Genomic DNA, 15,154 nt, shown 5'->3' with positions numbered 1-15,154 from the left:
GAGTGACTAACACACTGAATGGCCTAGTGGTTTTCCCTACTTTCTTCGCTTTAAGTCTGAATTTTGCAATAAGGAGCTCATGATCTGAGCCTGTCCATCTTGGGTGGCCTTGAACAGCATGGCATATAGAGCTTCATTGAGTTATGCAAACCCTTCGCCATGACATGGTTGTGACCCCTGAAGGGTTTATAGTGTTGTGCCAACATTATATTGAATATAGTTCCCTGTGCTATACAGTAGGACCTTGCTGTTTATCCATCCTATATATATATCATAGTTTATATCTGCTAATCCCAACTCACAGTTCTTACTTCCCCAACCTTCCTCCTTCTTGCCAACCACAAGTCTGTTCTTTCTGTCTATAAGTCTGCTGCTGGTTCATAGATAGGCTCATTTGTGTAATATTTTAGATTCTACATATTATTGATATCATATGGTATTTGTCTTTTTCTGACTTACTTCACTTAGTATAATTTCCGGTTGCATCCATGTTACTGCAAATGCCATTATTCCATTCTTTTTTATGGCTGAGTAATAGTCCATTCTATCTGTCGATCACATCTTCTTTATCCATTCATCTGTGATGGACATTTAGGTTGTTTCCATGTTTTGGCTATTGTGAATAATGCTGCTATTAACACAGAGGTGCATATATATTTTTGAATTATAGTTTTGTCTGGATATATGCCTGAGAGTAGGATTGATGGATCATATGGCAATTCTATTTTTAGTTTTCTGAGGAACCTCCACGCTATTTTCCACATTGGCTGCACCAATTACATTCCCACTAACAGTGTAGGAGGGTTCCCTTTTCTCCACACCCTCTCCAGCATTTATTATCTGTAGACTTTTGATCATGGCCATTCTGACTGGTGTGAGGTGGTACCTCATTGTAGTTTTGATTTGCATTTATCTGATAATTAGTGATATTGATCATCTTTTCATGTTGCCTACTGACCATCTGTATGTCTTCTTTGGAGAAATGTCTATTAAGGTCTTCTCTGCGCATTTTTTGGATTGAGTTGTTTTGTTGTTTTTGAGTTGTATGAGCTGTTTGTGCATTTTAGAGATTAAGCCCTTATCTGTCACATCATTTGCAAATATTTTCTCCCATTTTGTAGGTTGTCTTTTCATTTTTTATGGCTTTGTTTGCTGTGCAAAAGCTTGTAAGTTTGATTAGGTCTCAAGAGCCAAATCTTATTTTATATTTTTAAAGAAAATTTCTCTCTTCCAACCTCAGACCCCACCATGAATTTTTGAGTTGTTCTTCTACTCCAAAACTTCAGTGCTTCATGTATCCATTTGGGACACTTTAATATTCTTGCTCATGTTATTTGTGTATATTTCTCCTTTTGCCTATTGGGATATCAATTTCATGGGGGCAGGGATTACCTTTATGTCCTCTATAAACCTTACTGGAATAGAATTCCTTTCTTAGTCATTCAACACACATTTATTGTTTCTTTAGAATTAAAAGACTAGACTAAATCATCTCTAAGGAGCCTTTCAACTTAAAAAAAATGTATGAATCTAGTTCTAGGACTTATATAACAAATGTACAAAAGACCTCTCTGTGCCCATATTGACTGTGAGAGTTAAGAGTCAGATATGCTGATGTCACGCTGGTGTTATAGGAAAGTTTATAAAATCTGATTTTGAAAAGTAGGTAAGTTTATTTTTCAAGAACTTTTGCAACCTTTCTGTTGAGACATTCAACACATGTTCCTGATAGAACTGTGAACATTAAAAGAACTGCACATCTGGTTACAGTTTTATGAAATTAAGTGACACTAAATCAGAGCTCCACAAAGTTAAAGGTTGTATAATTAAGAACATCCAAAAGGTAAACAGGGAACTCTGGCAAGACTTAAGAAAGGGAACATCTTATTGTGATCTATCAGAAACATTTACCACTCATTTATCTCTACCATTTCTTCCTGCTCTTTATGGCATCAACCACTGTTGCTGACTTGTGCTTGGCAAATTGCTGCCAAGAGTCCAGATGTTTCTCAGTGTGCATCTATGGAAACTTGTGTTGTCCAAATTTCAGAAGATGGGCTCTCAGACTAGGTTAGATAAAACAAGGAAAAAAAAAAACAAAACTCAGAGCAACTTAGAAAATGAAGCCTGAGGTTTTTTTATCTCAACTCTTCTCCTCCTCTTTTCTCTTCCCATCTGTGTGCACCTCTCAGTGACTCAAATTAGGGAGGTTAAAAGCCAAATTAGTTGGAAGGCATGACTCCCACCTCCAGGAAAATCCCAGTATATGGAAGTCTAGTGAGGTAGTTTGATCAGGTCAGAAGTCTCTTTTACTTTCGGTCCTTCTCAGGAAACAGCCTTTAGAATTATTTTGACTGTCAGTCATTAAAGTGAAGTCTCTCTGTCATGTCCGACTCTGTGACTGCATGAACTGAAGCCTGCCAGGCTTCTATGTCCATGGGATTTTCCAGGCAAGAATGCTGGAGTGGGTTGCCATTTCCTTCTCCAGGGGACCTTCCCAACCCAGGGATCAAACCTGGGTCTCCCACAGTGCAGGCAGACTCTTTTACCATCTGAGCCACGAGGGATGCCCTCAGTCATTAAAAGCCCCTTAGAAAAGTTTGAGCGGAAGCTTTTCCATGTAAGTCTGCGGCAAAGGCGATGCTGAAAAGAAGAGAAAATCCCGTGACTCCCTAACCACAAGGGCACCTCCGGCATTCACAAAACTCAGAGGTTTTCCTCAAAGCACAGCCTAGACTTTCTTTTATTTCTTCAGACTTTGTATTGGGGTATAGCCGATTAACAGTGTTGTGGTAGTTTCAGATGAACAGCGAAGGGGCTTACTATATACATACATGTATCCATTCTCCCCCAAAGCCCGGCATCCAGGCTGCCACATGAAATTGAGCAGAGTTCCCTGTGCTATACAATGGGTCCTTGTTGGTTATCCATTTGAAATATAGCAATGTGTACACCACCTTCCCAAAATCCCTAACTGTCCCTTTTCCCCAGCAGCCATAAGGTCATTTTTTAAGTCTGTGAGTCTCTTTCTGTTTTGTAAGTAATCTCATTCATTATGTTTAGATTCCACGTATAAGGGATGTCATACGATATTTCTCTGATTTACTTCATTCAGTATGACACCCTCTAGGTCCATCTGTGTTGCTGCAAATGACATTATTCCTGCAACCCCACTCCTGGGCCCATATCCAGAGAAAAAAATATGATCACAAAGGATACATGCACCCCAGTGTTTGTTGCAGCACTGTTTGCAATTGCCAGGACATGGAAGCAATGGCTTATGCTTTCTGCTGCTTGCCCCTCCATCCTCTGACTTCTCCTCCCTTTCAGCCTGAACAGGAGAAAGTCAGAATAATACAGTCCAAAAACAGTCAACAAGATGGTTGCAAGTTTTTTCTTTTCACCTGGATACATGCTCTAAAGAAAGAAAAATTAAGGATGAACAAGTTGCAATGAGAGTCATGCTGCCTAGTTACAAATGTGATCTCATACTTTTCTGGTAACTTGACAATGAGACTAAAAGATTTTAAAATTTAATATGACCCCCTCCCTGCTTTTTCTGATATTATTAATTAATTACATTTCTAGGTTATAAAAGAAGCATGGTTAAAAATAATCAAACTCTGACATTATTGCCTAAAACATGCTTTCTAACATTATGGCATAGGCATTAACGTGTTGATGGACTATTCAGAAAAGAATGGTTTTCAGCAAGAGTAGAACATGAGGGCTGATGATTAAGTATTGATTTTCTTTTCTCATAAACTTGTATCTTGCGCTTCCAAAGCATTAGCCTTGTTTTGCAGGGGAATTGAATCTTCTCTTGGGCTTTAATCCCCACAAATGTGTGAGTTCTCTGGAATAATGCGTGAAGGATAATGGGTGGCCAATTTGAGTTCAGCTTTGGTATAAAACATTTCTGCCAGTGCAGGGACTCTTAGGGTAAGTGGGCATGGGTTATCTGCACACATTAATTCTTTGTGCAATCTACACTCTCCTAAGTCTAATTGGTAAACTAGAAAGCATTTTTTTTAATATAATTATTCCAAGTGGAATAGTCTTGCCATAAAGATTGTAAACCTCATAATCCCTTCCTGGAAACTTGTCTGGTACCTGGGACATCAAAACAATAATAAGATTCTTTATTTTTAATGTCAATAACTTAAAAAATGAAAGATGTGATATAATCAAAAACATATGTAAAATAGATGTAATTTAAAAATAAGTAAAATGAATGAACTTCTATCTACCACCCAGCTTGAGAAATAGGAACAGATAGAATGTTAACAATGTCTTATAGTCACCTGCGTGTCCAATTTTAATACCAGCCCCCAATAGGCACCCTCAACCATTACCCTAGTTTGGTGTTTATCAGTTCCTTGCTTTCTTTGCAATTTTACCCCTTATGTATGTATCTCTAACAAGCATGTATGTAATTTTGTGAGTTTTTAATTTTATATTAAAAAATAATACTTTTTTTCTGTTGACTTGATTTCCTTAACATGGTTGTAAGATTCATTCATGTAGATGTGTGTGTGCTCAGTCACATCCAACTCTTTGTGGCCCCATGGACCGTAGCCGGCCAGGCTTCTCTGTCTGTGGGATTTCCCAGACAAGAATACTGGAGTGGGTTGCCGCTTCCTACTCCAGGTGATCTTCCCGTCCAGGGACTGAACCTGCATTTCTTGCCTCTCCTGCATTAGTAGGCAGATTCTTTACCACTAGCACCACCTGGAAAGCCATGCATGTGTACACATCTATGTTAATCTATTTCTGACTGTTAAATAAATAGAAATGTTATTCTTTCTCCTATTGATCAATACTTGAATTGTTTCCAAAATTTTGCTGTTATAAATGATGTTGCTATGAACATCCTTATGTATGTATCCGGGCTTCCCTGATCGACCTTGGTTCGATTTCTGGGTTGGGAAGATCTCTTGGAGACAGGAAAGGCTCCCTACTCCAGTATTCTGGCCTGGAGAATTCTATGGACTGTATAGTCCATGGGGTCGCAAAGAGTCAGACACAACTGAGCAACTTTCACTTTCACTTTCTTTTTATGTATGTAGCCTGGACAGTAATTGCTGGGTTGTGGGCATACATGTGTTAGCTCTGCTAGATAATGCCCCAGTTGTTTTTTCAGTTTGGTTTCCATAGCTTATAGAAGTTTCTGTTCTTCCATAGTCTCACCAAGAGTTGATATTATCATACTTTTTAAACATATTTGGTGGGTCTTAAGTGGTATCTCATTGCATTTTTAATTTGTATCTCCCTGATTACTAATGGTGTTGCGAATATTTTTAATGTTTAATGACTACTCAGTTCTGATTTTTTGCCCACTTTCCTATTGGAATGTTTCATTTTCATTTATTAACATGCAGGCCTTCTCCCCTTTTAATTGTGAAATATACATAAACAAAACTCCACAAAACATTTATGGACAATTTAATAAACAATTTCAGGGAAATATTCATGTAAGTACAACCTATGTCAAGAAATAAATGTCTCCAGGATATGCAGGGAGGAGATCAAGATGGTGGACGAGAGGGATGCTGAGCTCACCTTCCCCAGTGCACACATCAAATTTACACCTACATTTTGCAGGAAGGGAGACCCCTTCAGGGCCTGAGAGTGGGCTGTTGTCTAACACTGGGAAGTGAATTGTCCGAGGAGACACATGTGCTGACTAAGCAAGAGACTTTATTGGGAAAGGGTACCCGGGCAGAGGCCAGGAGGGTCAGGGAACCCAGGAGAACTGCTCCATCATGTGGCTTACAGTCTCAGTTTTATGGTGATGGGTTTAGTTTCTGGGTGTTTTAGGCCAGTCATTCTGACTCAGGGGTCTTCCTGGTGATGCACCCATTGCTCAACCAAGATGGATGCCAGTGAGAAGGATTTTGGGAGATGGTAGGACATGTGGCATCATCTTTTGACCTTTCCCAAACTCTTCTGGTTGGTGGTGGCCTATTAATTCCGTATTCCTTACCAGGACTTTGTGTCGTAAAATAACTTATGCAGATGGTTACTATGGTGCCTGACTAGAGTGGGCAGTTTCAATGTGTTTCCCCTAACATACATGTGAAGCAATTCTCACTGAAAACAAACTGGAGACTGGTAGAAAGACTCATCTACAATTAAGACTGTAAAGAAAGATCTACCCAGAGCCAGGTAAGAAGGGAAGGAGCAACCACCAGGGCAGGGCCTACACAGAAGAGGAGGGGAATTACATAGGCTCAGAGATCCTCCCTAGGGACTAAGGGATCCAAACCATGTATTGGGGCCCCCGCCCTGGGATCCAACACCAGGAAAATAAGTCCCCTTATTTGGTTTAAAAACCAGTGGGACTTACAGGAGGGCTGTAGGAAACCAAGGCTCCATTCATGAAGAGTGTGCACACATTTGCTTACTTCCCTGCGCAATGTGGGAGAAGCAGATTGAAACTGCCCAGGGCTCTGGCCAATTCCCACCCCCCAACCCTCCAATGCATGCCCCAGCCCCTCTAGCTCCAGCACATACCCTCACCAGGGAGAAGGCTGCCGTACCAAAGAGAGTTCACACTTAGGGTGGGGGGACAGAGGCAGCTGGGAGCCAGTACTGCATCTGTGTGGGGTATGGGTGGCCATTGCTGGCGCTCTCAGAGGCAGTGGATCTGGATCAGTCTGCAGGTCAGGCTGGCGTTCTGGGACCATCCCAGTGTGTACCCTGGCTGACACTGGGTGCCCACTCTGGCCCACTTCCTTTAGCACTGATCCCCACTGAGTTGAAGGAGCTATTGCCGGGAGATGGGAGAGTGCACATTTAGAGGGAACAAAACCAGCTCAGACCAGAACCTCGGGGCTTCTGATCTAGCATCTTAGGACCCAAGCGCAGCCCAGGTAGGATGGTGACAGCGCTGTGCATAGGAGAAGCCCCAGATCACACATGGCTCTGGCTCCAGCCTCTCCATTTTCAGCCCCACCCACCACCGAGGTAAGAGCTGTGTCATCACACCTCAGGGAAGGCGGGGCTCATACTCACTTCAGATCCAGCGCTCCACCAAAGTCACGGGGCACATGAAGACTGCATAAGGATGCTCCCATACAAGAAAACGCCTTCAAGACCTGGATAGATAACTATTTAATCCAATTTCAGAGGGACAAGGGGCTCCCCTGGTAGCTCAGCATTAAAGAATCCACCTGCAATGCAGGAGATACAGGAGATGGGAGTTCAATTCCTGGGTCAGGAAGATCCCCTGGAGGAGGACGTGGCAACCACTCCAGTATTCTTGCCTAGAGAATTCCATGGACAGAGGAGCCTGGCAGGCTATAGTCCATAGCGTCGCAGAGTCAGACACGACTGAAGTAACTGAGCATGTACATAGAGACAAGGTTAACAAAATAAGACAGGAATTTGTTTCAAATGAAAGAACAAGAAAAACCTCTGAAAAAAAACCTAATAGAACAAAGATAAATAATTTACCAGATAAAGAGTTCCAGGCATTAGTAATAAAAATGCTAACTGAACTTGTGAAAAGAATAGATAAACACAGAATTTTAACAAGGAACCAAAGGGTATTAAAGAACCACTCAGAGCTGATGAATACAATAACTGAATGAAATAGAAGGAATTAACAGCAGGGCCGTCTATGGGGTCACACAGAGTCGGACACGACTGAAGCGACTTAGCAGCAGCAGCAACAGCAAGGGATACAAAAGAATGCATAAGTGATCCAGAAGATAGGACTAATGGAAATCACCCAAACAGAAAAGCAAAAAGAAAAATAACTTTTAAATGAAGACAGTTTCAGAGACAATATCAAGTATACTAACATTCACACTGTAGAGATCTCAGAAGAAGAGAGAGAGAGAAAAGGGTAGAAAATATATTTGATGAAATTGTAGCTGAAAATTTCCCATACCTGAAGAAGGAAATATACCTGCAGGTACAGGAAGCAGAGAGTGTCCCAACAAGATGAACCCCCAGAAGCCTATACCAACATAAAAGTAAAACAGCAAAAGTTACCAAGACAGATAATTCTAAAGACAGAAAGATAAAAACAAAGGGTCACATACAAGGGAACCACCATAATGCTATCAGCTGATTTTTCTACAGAAACATTTGCAGGCCAGAAAGGAGTGGCATGATATATTTAAAGTACAAAGGGAAAACCCTACAACCTAGGATACTTTACCCAGCAAGATTATCATTCAGAATTGAAGACGAGATAAGGAACTTCTCAGACAAGCAAAAACTAAAAGAATTCAAGAAAACTACCCCACCCTACAAGAAGTGTTGAAAGTGGAAGTCTAAGTGGAAAAGAAAAGGCTACAATATGAAGTAAGAATTTATAGGAAAGGGAAAAATCCCACTAGTAAAGGCAAATATACACTAAAGGTTGTGGATCAATCACTTAAATAAGCTAACATGAAGATTAAAAGGCAAAAATTGTAATATCAATTATAACTACAATAAATAGTTAAGGGATAGGGATAAATATGATGTCAAAAACACAAAAATGGAGGAGGGGAGTAAAAACATAGATGTTTTAGAATGTCTTTGAACTTAAATGACTATCATTTTAAAAGTAGATGTGGGAGCCCGTGTAAGTATGGGACATGATCAAATCTATGTTTCAGGAATATTACCTTTAAGATTTTGTGGAATTTAGGAGGTCAGCTGTATGGTGAGTATTAGGGTTGACTTGATTGATAGTAACCCAAAATAACACTACTTTAAAAAGCTTTGTCCACCTGAAACAAACACAACATTATAAATCAACTGTACTCCAATAAAATCTTTTTTAAAAGTCATGTCCAGAGAGAGACCCAGTTCAAGGTCTAATATGGCATCAAAGGCTCTGGATGTCAAAGACTCAGTGTCTTCTTACATTGCTGCTCTCATGAGTGGTCCCAGTCTAACGCCCAAGATGGCAGTATCCTCATTTCAGGCGGTAAACTTCAATAGGGACACAGTAAAAGAGGTCAAAGTATGTCCATCAACAGTCCTTTTAAGAAGATTCCCAGGAACTGTCACATGACTCTTCTACTTACCTCCCATTGGCCAGAACTTAGTCACATGGTCATGCCCACTGCAAGGTAAACAGGGAAGTGTAGCAGAGAAAATGGAAGTGCAGGCAACTGGCAGTTTTTGCCACTGAGAAACAAAATATTGGAAACAAGAGGGGAGCAATAACTACTGCAGACTACTGCAGTATTGTAGTAAGGAATAGTAGGGACTATGTTTGTGAGGATGAAGTGTGAAGGCAAGATCTAAGAGCCGTCTGGGAAGCAGGTGGCTTAAGAGATGGTGATCTAGGGGGTGGGTTGATGGCTCTTGATTTCTGACTTGAGGGACTAAGTAGATAGAAGTCTCACCATGGGGAATTTTCACTATCACAAAGCAGATAGAAAGAAAAAACAAAATGGAGGGGAAAAGGCAAAATAGTTTGGATTTGACTTAAAAGCAGAAGGAGAGATACAAATATCCAAATAACATAGGATGCTGGGCATTTCCTTCTAGCCAAGACAGTGGAATAGAAAACTTCCAGACCTGACTGTCACCAACTAGAACAACAACTGTGGGCAAGTGATTTCATCCTCTGGACCTTAATTTTCTCATCTATAAAATGGCTTCCCTGGTGGCTCAGATGGTAAAGCATCTGCCCACAATGCAGGAGACCCGGGTTCAATCCCTGGGTCAGGAAGAATCCCTGGAGAAGGCAATGGCAACCCACTCCAGTACTCTTGCCTGGAAAATCCCATGGATGGAGGAGCCTGGTGGGCTACAGTCCATGGGGTCGCAAAGAGTCAGACATGGCTGAGCGACTTCACTTTGATAAAATAGGAAATTTCCACCAGATAATGTCTAAGTTCTCATCAGCTGTAGAACTATTTGATTCACCAATCAGACCAATCACCTGTGCTAACCATTAGGATGAAATGCAAAACTTTGCATCACTTCAGCTCATGCATTCTGTGCCAATGGAGAAAAGTAAAAAGGTTATATCTTTAAGTCCAAGCAAACACAATTTCCTGTGTAATTGCTTCATATCTCTTTTCAACTTGGCTGTTGGAAACCCAGTTTTGTGTGGTCAGATGCTATTAAATTTTGGCAAATTTACAAAGTCTCTCATTAAAGTGGGGATGGTTTTGTGAAACTTCACTTCAAGATCATTTTAAAAGGTTTTACTTGGTGAGAAAAAGATTGTTTTTCCTATTATGTACATAAATCTACATGTGGTAGTTGAAAATATCTCCCTTGAGTTAAGAATTTTCCCTTTTGGTTGGTCAAGTATCATTGTTCCACCTACTACAAAGGATTAAAATGACTTGTTTCATCACAGAGCAAAATAATGTCCACAGCATGTGATTTTTGGCAGAAAGAACACTTTGTAATTGCTAATTTCCTATATCCAAATTCAGCTGAAGATTGCACCCTGAGTCCACAGTGCTTTGCAAGTCTTAACAACAGGATCGAAGGACTCTACGAAGCTTTGTAAAATGCCAATGAATCTAGACTAGCAGGGAGTTTGCTGAGAACGAGCCTTTTGAAAGGAATATTCTAATCCAAGACCCCAAATTCTTTATGGAGATGTGAAAGAGTACGCAGGACACAACTGGTAGACTCAGGTGTTGGCTTTGGCTGGTGTTTCTCTTCTCATCTTCATTGTGTTCTATGCCAACTGGCAGCTGTCCTCAAGGTCAGACTCTTTTTTTAAAAACTCAGCAATTTAAATGAGAGCCAGTGGTGCTTTCAGCAGGTATAATCCCTTTTACTTGGAAAGTGTTTCAACTAGTATTTCTTTTGATACAAAAAAGTTTGGAAATCTGATATAAGTATAATATTTTCGAACTCATCTCTCACACCAAATTTACATTCCACAGCCAAAGAAAAATATTTTTTACTGAATAAGTATTAGATCCCCGTCTACAAAGAAAACATACATTTCCTAAGTAGCTGAAAGAAAACAAATGATAATGAAACTATGATGATATAATCAACTTTGATGCCACAGTTTTTATCCCTCTAGTATCCAAATAATCTTCAACCCTGTCTCTTGTATTTTTTAATGAATTATTCTTTGCATTTGAAAACCAGACCTTAAAGTGCAAATATATTTACTCTTTGTCAGAGCATTCCATGTAGATCCATTTGCAGAATGTGGGAACTGGAGTTACAGCTGATACCACTGAAACACTGCACTCCTAATTAGGTCTATAAAATATCTTGAATTATATAAAATCTGTGAATTCTCAAAATCCCAAACGCTGTGTTATGACTTTTGCTGACCAAGCACTGGAGATGTATGCAGGAACCACGGTGCTATAGGGCAAAGAGAATAGGCTCGGTATAACCACTGAGTCATACTCAAGGCCAAGTTTGTCCCTACCTAGCAAGGTGATCTTGGGTAAACCAGTTGGCCTCTCTCTCACCAATAATTTCTAATTGTTTCAGTAACTCTTTAAGTGAGAAAAATCATCACTATGTCACATATATCAGATAGGTTACCTATCCTGTCTATATCTATCTTACCTGTTGGATTGGCCAAAGAGTTCATTTGGGTTTTTCCATAGCATCCTATGATTTGTTTTCAAAATGAATGCTTTGGCCAACCCAATATCTATCTATCCATCCATCTATCTATGTTTCATCATCTACCTATCAGTAAACTAATAGCTTAATTCCTAAATCCCTGAAGTCATCTTGTCTTCTCACCTCTCACTCCTCACTTCTAATCTACCACCAAATTCTACCAGCATTTCCTTCAGAATATACCCAAAACCTGACCCTTCTCATCGCCCTTCTTTGCCCATGGTGGTGCCCAGCCCTGTCAGCTCTCTTTGGATGATGGCATTGATCACCTCCCCTGATTTCTCTGCTTCTTGCTCTCCTTCAAGGTATTTTCAATACAGAAGTCAAAGTGACTTTTTAAAAACAGAAGTCAGATCCTCTCAGTCCTCAGCTCAATGACTGATCAGCCCCTGAGGATCTGACCTCCCTCATCACTCTCTAGCCCTTTTCCTGCCTCTGCTGTCTCTGCCCCAGCCTCAACAGCCTCTTGCCAGACATGCCGCTGCCTCAGATCTCTGCATTGCTGCTTCCTCTGCTGGCAGAGACTGGTTCACCTACCCAAACTTGAGTTAATGTGGGCAAAATATTTGCATTCAATCATCGGGAATGAAAAAGATATAGTAAATCTAGAGCACTTTCTTATAAAGTAAGAATGAAACTTTGTAAGTGTTAGTTGCTCAGTCATGTCTGACTCTTTGCAACCCCATGGACGGTAGGCTGCCAGACTCTTATGTCCATGTAATTCTCCAGGAAAGAATACTGGAGTGGGTTGCCATTTCCTTCTTCAGGGGATCTTCCCAACCCAGGGATTGAACCCGGATCTCCTGAATTGCAGGAGGATTATTTATCGTCTGAGCCACATTCCTGACAAAGGCACAAACTTTACAGGACTCAGTGACAAATTGGAGAAAGGGATTAAAAAGGGTAAAAATAGATCTGTGTTCCTATATGAACCAAGGATATTTTTAAATATTTTGTTATATTATTTAAATAACATTATATATTATGTTCCAAAGTTTTTCAGGTGTGGAATTGTTATACATTTCAAGTTCAGCATTTTGAAGTATCTTCTAACTATAATTAACAAGTACTATAAAATAATTATGTAAATCAAATACAGATATGCTTTCTCACATAACTGTGCTTATAGAATATTGATGCAGTCTTATATGGCTTCCCTTGTGGCTCAGCCGATAAAGAATCTGCCTGCAATACAGGAGACCTGAGTTTGATCCCTGGGTTGGGAAGACCCCTGGAGAAGGGAAAGGCTACCCACTCCAGTATTTTGGCCTGGAGAATTCTTGGACACGACTGAGCGACTTTCACATTCATTAGATTTATATAGATTACTAGATTTATGTTACTGTATTTAAGAAAAAAAATTTTTTTCAGCTATGTGGTTTTATGAGAAATATTTTTCTACTTTTCAGAAATAATTTACGAAGAACCAATGAAATTTTAATTTTAATTTTGAGCATTCCACCTTTCTCTTGCTAGACTGGGTGTGTGTGTGTGTGTGTGTGTGTGTTATGTGTGTTTAATGAATCCGTTAGTTCATGCAGAAGCCAAAAAATTAAAATGGATCACCAATTTCGGGCAACTAAGCTACCTATTATTTCTTGCATGCATAAAGATTGATATTTTTTAACCTATGTGATGTATTTCAACCCACGTGGATCAGATATAAAAAGGTTTTCTGTGCCTGTCCCCTGACCCAGTGCCAAGGAGAAAAGAAGTTTAAATAATTCTAACTTCTTAATAGCTTATCCAGACAACAAAGCCTCTGCCTTTGGATAATGCTGCAGTTTTTTTTAAAGTAGTGTTTGCATAGCACTTTAGAAGAGCTATTATTAAAACTGCGGGTCTTTGAGCCTTGTTCCAAACCTTCTGAAAATTATTTCTAGTGCTGAAGCAGGAATCTGCTCCTTAGTTGACCCGCATATGTTAAAATTTGAAGATTACTGCAAAGAAGGTATATTCCATGTTCGGTATGAAAATGAGAATCTAATGAGCATTGCTTGAGGATTCTAAGTCAATATGTTGAAAACATTCCCTTAACATTATCAGTCGTGTTTTGTGTCAGCCACTAGGCTGCATTAAGAGCTCTGGGTATTCAGTTGTTATTGTATTATTGTTAAGTAACAGCTTTATTCAGAGCTAATTTATATACATCACTCATTCAGAGTGTGCTATTTAATGGTTTTTAGTATGATCATAGAGTTGTGCAACAATCCTAATAATTAATTCTAGATCATTTGAATCATTCTCAAAAGAATCTCCACACCCCTTAGCTATAACGTCTTTTCTCCTCAGCCCAAGGCAAACACTAACCTAGCTTCTGTGTCTATAGATATATGGTGAACATTTGTGTACAAGTTTTGGGGTTAACATATGTTTTCATTCTCTTAGGCTTTTAACACTGAGTGGAATTGCCGGGTCTAATTTTAACTCTATGTTTAACTTTTTGAGCAACTGCCAAACTGTTTTCCAAAGTAGCTGTACCATTTTACATTCCTGCCAAATATTTGAGAATTCTGATTTGTCTACATTCTCACCAACACTTACTATCTATCTTTTTGATAATCCATTCTAGACAAATGGTATTGATTGGCATTTCCCTAATGACTATGTCAAGCATCATTTCATGTGCTTATTGGCCTCTTGTGTATATTCTTTGGGGAAATGCCTATTCAGATCCAGTTTTTTAATGAGTTTTTTTTATCTTTTTATGATTGAGTTGTAAGGGTTCTTTCAGATAGTCTAGATAGTCCCTTATCAGATGGATGATTTGCAGATATTTCCTGCCATTCTATGGATTTTATCATTTTCTTGGTAATGCCCTTTGTTGTACAAAAGTTTTTAATTTTATTGAATTCCCATTTATTTCTTCTCTTGTTGCTCATATCTTTTTGTCCTAGCTAATAATTTGTTTCCAAGTTCAAAGTCACGCAGATTTACTCTTTTGTTTTCTTCCAAGAGTGTCATAGTTTTAGCTCTTAACATTTAGATTTTTGATCAGTTTGAACTGTTTTTGTATATGGTGTGAAGTAGGGGTCCAGCTGCATGCACATGTCCAGTCGTCCCATTACTATTTGTTGAAAAGATTATTCTTTCCCTCATTGAATGGTTTTGTTGTTTAGTCACTAAGTCGTGTCGACTCTTTTGCAACCCTGTGGACTGTAGCCCTCCAGGCTTTTCTGTCCATGGGATTTCCCAGGCAAGACTATTGGAGTGGGTTGCTGTTTCCTTCTCCAAGGGATCTTCGTGACCCTGGTATCAAACCTGAGTCTCCTGCATTGGCAGGCAGATTCTTTACCACTGAGATAACAGGGAAGCCCTTGAATGGTTTTAGCACCCTGTAAAAAGTCAGTTGATCATAAATGTGAGAGTGTATTTCTGGACTCTCAATTCTATTATTGATCTATTATATATTCATCCTTATGCCAGTAGCATACTGCCTTGACCACTGTGGCTTTATGATAAGTTTTTAAAATCAGGAAGTGTGAGTCCTTCAACTTAGTTCATCTTATATTAATAAAAGATGTTTTAGTTATTCTGGATCCTTTGGGTTTCCAAATGAATTTTAGGATCAGCATGTCAATTT

General features: G+C 39.5%; 1 protein-coding gene across 10 annotated transcripts in view; it reads left to right on the top strand.

Moving 5' to 3' along the window:
- The window catches only part of LMNTD1 (lamin tail domain containing 1), a 475,330-nt gene that overhangs the window by 377,480 nt on the left and 82,696 nt on the right, over positions 1-15,154 (top strand). The window lies entirely within an intron of this gene.

Source organism: Cervus elaphus, chromosome 22 (genome assembly GCF_910594005.1).
Source record: "Cervus elaphus chromosome 22, mCerEla1.1, whole genome shotgun sequence".
NCBI lineage: Eukaryota > Metazoa > Chordata > Mammalia > Artiodactyla > Cervidae > Cervus > Cervus elaphus.
Note: the sequence above shows the minus strand (reverse complement) of the source record. Positions and strands in the feature narration are given on the sequence as shown.